This window comes from Neltuma alba, unplaced genomic scaffold (genome assembly GCF_004799145.2).
Source record: "Neltuma alba isolate B1F8T4 unplaced genomic scaffold, ASM479914v2 tig00007926_pilon, whole genome shotgun sequence".
Taxonomy (NCBI): domain Eukaryota; kingdom Viridiplantae; phylum Streptophyta; class Magnoliopsida; order Fabales; family Fabaceae; genus Neltuma; species Neltuma alba.
Genome location: NW_021634903.1, coordinates 96865 through 103315, shown reverse-complemented (window position 1 = coordinate 103315; position 6451 = coordinate 96865). Strand labels below are relative to the sequence as shown.

Below are 6451 nucleotides of genomic sequence, written 5' to 3'. Positions count from 1 at the left end.
TTCTAAACATGTATTGGAAAAAACTAAAGTATAGTGCAATTAATCTGGAAAGACCAAGGTATCAACAAATTCAAAGTGTGATTAGTGCTGTGTCAAGCCTTTGGGCAAGGAATCAATGCGTAGACATCAGCAAGAGGGAGTGGAAAGACATCACAGAGAGAGAGAGAGACCTGTTATAAGTGAGGGTGAGGCGGTCAAGCATCTCCCCAGCATTTCTGCTAGAACTGTCCATGGCAGACATCCTTGCTCCTTGCTCACTGCAAGCATTCTCCAATACCGCATTGAACAGGACCTACAACATCCAAAAATGTTTCAAGTAAATACATGAAATAGATGTTACCTGAAGACTGAAACGGGTTCGAGTTTATTAACACAAGGTGATTTTTATTTTTTTTAGGGGCCAAAAACACAAGGCGATATGAAACGCTACAAAAGCATATAAAAAACACAACCAGAAAAAATGATCCTTAACCACCACACAAGAAATTAAAAATTATGAATTCCTAAGGTATTTACAGTGCAACTTGTCCACACCATCCAGTTGATATGCTTGGGGGTTCTGTCTCAAGCATGAATTCCAAGAGTCATTACACGGTCTAGTGAGTTAGTCAATAAAACTCAAGGGTAGCAAAAAAACAAAGCAAGAACCCCAAGAAAAGGGGAATGACAAGGAGTAGAAGCTGTAGCACGGGAAAGAAAAGTTCAAAACTAAGCTTTTATCTGCTTCTATCAATAAAGCGTGTTATTAATGCACTGACTTTAAGAAATCAGGATGGGCACCCACCTACACATTCACTAAAAAATAAGGTGCGTAGGCATCTCTTCCAGTTGCATTCTCATTATAATAACTCGATTAAAATTGGAAGCATGTAAGGTTATTACATTAATCTAGATGAACTGTGTGACTAGCTGGAAGCAGAGGCAAAGTTCAACAGACTCTAAAAAGTCGCACTCACACAAGAAAACTGGAACTCAGCCAGATTTTGAAGTATTTCTGATTTGTTTCGCCACCTTCCACCTCATAAGAGTCCAATTCTCCAAGCTTTCCCCCAGATTCAGTCTCTCTCTCCACAATCTACAAGAGAGTTGAATTACTTTACTACATCAGAGGGAAGACAAAAAAGCATCACATCAAAGAAAATCAAATTACAAAATAAATATGTTCAAGAGGCATTTATATGACCGGGGAACCACAGCAAACAAGAAGTGTGCAAACTGATACTGGGGATTAATGTATACAATTTTGATATTATACAGCATAACATGTACCGTTTAGCAAAATTTAGTACCTCAGGAGATAATACAGTTGACATAGTTGGCAAAAATGAGACAACTGATTGGAACTTGTTGAAAATAATCCTCAAGGCATCAAACTCCACATTCTTTAAGATATCATCAGCGAGGACAGAGACCTGAAAATGCAAGTGTGTAATAAGGGAGAATTCATGAGTCTGCAATAGAAATACATCTCATTTGAAAGGCTCCCAAAATACCTACTTTTCGAGCATGTTGGACACTGACACTATCATAGCACACTAACATGTATGACAAACGTATTAAATTAGAAAAAAAAAAAAAGTGTTGTCACTGCCTTGGACATACCATACACGAGTTAATCATAGGTGGCCACCAAAACAGGGAAACAACCCAAGAAAAAAAAAGAGAAAAATAGAATGGCGTACCATATATAAACCTAATATACAAGGTAGCAAGGCCTCTTCCCAAATAATTTTTATGATGCATGAATAATTTGAATAATGTAGTTTACCATCTCCTTATTTAGTTTTTTTGGGGGGGAAAATAATAGAATAAGATGCTTAGAATAGAGCAATGCCAGTTTTTTTGGGAAGTGGACCGCTAACGAAAATAATGGGGGAAAAAAAAAGTACTACAAGTTATGACTCTTATGTGCGAGGGCGTGAATTTTTCGTAGAGCAAGTATTTCTGTGTCGCTTGTCCATACTTCACCTTTTTTTCAGTGCATAGTGATATTCAGGGTCCTATTGAAGTTTCAATGTTCACTCTGAACAAATCACGTTGAAAGATCACCAGAGAAACTAACTCCAAAAGAATGACCCCAAAAAAAAAAAAAAATTTGTAACATATCAACGTACAGAGATTACTTTACACAATAATGTTATAAAGTTATCCATCATGATCCCAATTCTCCTTCAAAGTGCCAATCAAAATGTGAAAAGATCATTTCCATATTCCATCCTCTCTTCTGCCGTAACTATTTAAACACTAGTCAGTTTAAAGAGCATCTAGAGTCTAATATGAAAACTAATGCAACATATGGGGCTTATAAACATGCACAAGCACTAACCTGGGTATAATTTAGGGGATTTTTCTGCAGCTCAGTTAAGATGATCTCAATGTCTTGCTTTGAGTCACGTACCAATTGAGCCTTAGCTTTCTCTCCCAAAATAACATACTTTGTCTCTTTATCAGGCCCTATGGCAGTTAACGAAAGTATAATAAAGAGCAAGAAAAATCATTTAAGACCTAGAACACAGAAAACATGTGAAACCAGTGTGTGACTAAAACAGCATAGTTTCATAGCAATAAGTGCAAAGGAAAAAGAAGAAAAATAGATTTCTTTCATGCCAAAACTCCAACTACACAGTTACCTAACAAAAAGAAAATACCAATACCACGGGTTAATAAAAAATAGGGGAGAAGAAAATGCAAGGCACAAACACAAAGACTGATCTTGCTGTGTCAGCTATCCCGATACCCAAAAGCAGCAATCCACTACACAGCACATGGATTGCCATTTTATGAAACATAGTTACAAGATACGACACAACAAGGATACAGGATACATCAATTTTTAAAAAAAAATAAAAGATAAGATACTTATAAGATACAATATACATACATATACATCTAAATATTCAATAAACCATGAAGGGCATATATGATTGGCAAGATCTTTCAGTTATATGGATGACCAAATATAACAATGAAATGGCTTCAAAAATAATTATTATTATTTGCTATAATACTCTAAAAAAGTGATACTGGAAGCCAGTCATTAACCATAAGATATTTTTATATGTAATGATGGAAATAAGTTTATAAGTGGAAGTTGTTGCAGAAATTACCAGAATTTAGTTTGTGCACAGCCCTGCTTATCTTGACAGCGGTAGAATTGATTCCACCACATAGACCTTTGTCGGAAGAAACAGTAATAATAACATTCTTCTTCACATCAACACCTAAACATAGAAAGAGAAGAGGAATGATGAGTGCTGAGGACATAGGGCACAAAAAATGGCTTATATAACCAAATGCAATAGCTAATTCATAAAATTCAAATGTAGTGGCATGTACACGGTACTGCCACATTTGGTAAAAAGCAGCCACTGACAATACACTGGACATTGCAATGTGAGAAAATATGCAGCTTCCAAGAACATTTAGATGTGTTCTGACGTGTGACGAATACAGGACACTATTATGACAATTTTAAACATATCAGTGCTTCATAAACCACACACTGGCATATTGGACGCACTACATGAATGAGTAAAATATTGTATAAGATCAAGAAAAGCAAAAAAGAATAATAAAAACAAATAAAAGTCACGCATTTGGAAAACGTACTGGGAGTGTCACCCAGAAGTGCAGTAAATGGCTGCCATAGGCCACGAGAATTTTCAGCTCTAGTTTGAATAGCACGCAGTTTTGAAGCTGCAACCATCTTCATTGCCTTTGTAATTTTCTGGATATTCTTCACACTCTTCATCCGATTTCTGACTGCAATGTTTCATGAAACCACAAAATATAATGTCCATCTGCCAGGCAGCCTTAAATCTTACAGAAGAAAGCAGGAATGAAACTCTGTAACAGTGCTATTAGACAGCATGCAGAACATAAAATGGATCCTACCTACTTGAGTTGAAATAGAGCGCACTCCCTGGGGGACTTGCTCCCTGTCAACTCAATAAAATTAGATCATTTGGAAACGAACAGGTAGATATGGCATAGATGAGTGCTATAACGAGGAGAAAGAGTCCACTTTTTCCACATGGCGGAAAAGGAGAAAGCATTTTCTTTCAAATACGTGATATTGCTCTCTGAATTGACATGGTGAAACGGTAACTCAAAAGGGCTTCAAGAATTAAGATCCTTTTATCCTATTTTAGGCAATGTAATAGAATTAAAGATAAAAGTGAAAGAGACACCACACACTTATCAGCGTGAAATACAAGCGCAACGAGGACTTGTTCAAGATTAGCCGCATTTTCCAGCAACAGCTAGAATTCTGCAAACTCTGAGCGATCTCAACCTGGTTAAGCCCAGTTTTAACCTTAAACCACAAAATCATTGAGCTTGCCAACATTATGAGAGGCTTTTATTTAACTTTCCAAACTATAAGGGAAATAGAAAAGAGGATTTTTTCCCCCAAGGGCCGCATCTACGTAATGACCCTCCTTCCATTTTCCAATCTTCCTCGGTCATCAAACCAATTGTCAAAAAAATGGGAGAGCGCAGGACACCAGTAGGGCGAGCGAGAGAGAATAGGCAGCAGATTTCAGAGAAAGGATGGGAGATCGTACTCAGAGATGAGGGAAGATCGGAGAGCGGTCAACGGTTGTGGAGAGATGAGAGGGGCTAGACGCCTCCCTTCCCGTCGCAGAGCAGCCATCGCCATTGCCGCCGATTGGTGATCGCGGTGCTGAAACCCTAGCGGGGACTACGTAGATCAAACAGGTGCGAATGGACCAAACCAGCTTGCCGGCGGCGCTTATGTGAGACGTTCAGCGGCTCGCTAGGTTCTGCCCCTTTAGGTGCGCCTAGGGCCTCAGACCTCGCCATACGGATCCGGTAAATTCGTAATGGTTAGCTTTTCAAAAAAATAAAAATAAAAGAGAATTAAAAATAAAAATTTGGTTAACTTCCAAATTTCAAATCAATCTTATTTATTTAGTTCCCTAATATAAAAACTAAATAACCAATTTGAGTATATCAAAAAATTCGGTTAAATTAGTTATTTATAATAAATAGATGTTGTCTTTTTTAAAATGTCCTTTTTAATCAAGTATATTGGTTATAACTACTATTATTACAAATACTACTTTTTTAAAAAATAAATATATATAAGAAACAAAATAGATTAGAATCTTATATATAGAATCAAAATAAAAGTCAAACAAATTTTCATATTAAAAAACAGACATGGTATACATTAATAGTAATTCACAACATTCAACAAACAGATTACAATAAATTTTTGAAATGGTCATGAAAAACCATAATCACGTCTTGCCGCAGAAAAAAAGAACCATAATCATGTCTCCTTTAACAATATTGAATAAAAAAAATCGTAAGAAAATCTCTTAAAAAGGCATTGAAATAACCCAAAATTTTATTTACATAATTTAATTTGTCAAATTTCTAATCAGATCACATGATCCAAAGAGAGATTTTAAAATTTTATGAAATGATTCTAATACCCGTTTTATTAGAAACCAGAAAAGAATTCTAAATTGATATATTTCATTTTGCATTTAATATATTTCAATTTTAAATTAATAATTTTCTATCTCCATAACATGCTTGTAATAAGTCTTTGAATAAAATTTGATCACAATACAACCTTAAAAATTAATAAATTTAATTACATAGTTAACAAATTTTAATTCGAAATTAATAGCTTTATGTCCCCATAACATTTGTAGTAAGCCTTTAAGTAAAACTTGATCACAATACGACTCTGAAAATTAACATATTACATTTCACAGTTAATATATTTCAATTTTAAATTAATAATTTTCTGTCTCTAAAACACACTTGCAATAAGTCTTTGAATAAAAATGATCATGATACAACTTTGAAAATTAACGAGTTCAATTACACAATTAACAAGTTTCTGTTCTAAATTAACAACTTGAAAATAATAGAAAATTCTTATTTCTATAGGTTTCTAATGAAAAAGACATTAGAGTTATTTTATAAAATTTTAAAATTTTCTTTAGATTATGTGACCTAGTTAAGAATTTGATAAATTTAATAACTCAAATAAGAATTTAGGTTATTTAAATGGCTTTTTAAAAGATTTTATCAAAAAAAAATCTTGTGTTGTTACTCCTTTAGTTCTATTTATAAAATAGGGACAAAAAATTTTTTAGTCTTATTTATTAGTCACATTATTAAATTTTTACCATGACTCATTTATTATTTTGTTCATTATTTATTATTATATATTAAAAATGAATAAATTAAAAAATTATATTTTAAAGTAAGGTTAACGCAGTTTGAAGATTTTCTTGATATGTTTGCAACGTACTAAAAGTACTACATAAATAAGGTCTCATTTGATCCTTCAGCCTAGAGGCTATATTTGTTGGTCTCGAATAAGCAGTCCAGACTTTTTTGAAATTCCAAATTGATAGTAAATATTAAAATTAGATGTAATGATGTATTTCTGATAATATATAATAAT

General features: G+C 34.0%; 1 pseudogene; it reads right to left on the bottom strand.

Annotated features, from left to right (window-relative positions):
• Nucleotides 1-95: 95 nt before the first annotated feature.
• On the bottom strand, nucleotides 96-4760 carry LOC114753432 (ATP synthase subunit gamma, mitochondrial-like; annotated as a pseudogene).
• Between the last annotated feature and the right edge of the window lie 1691 nt (nucleotides 4761-6451).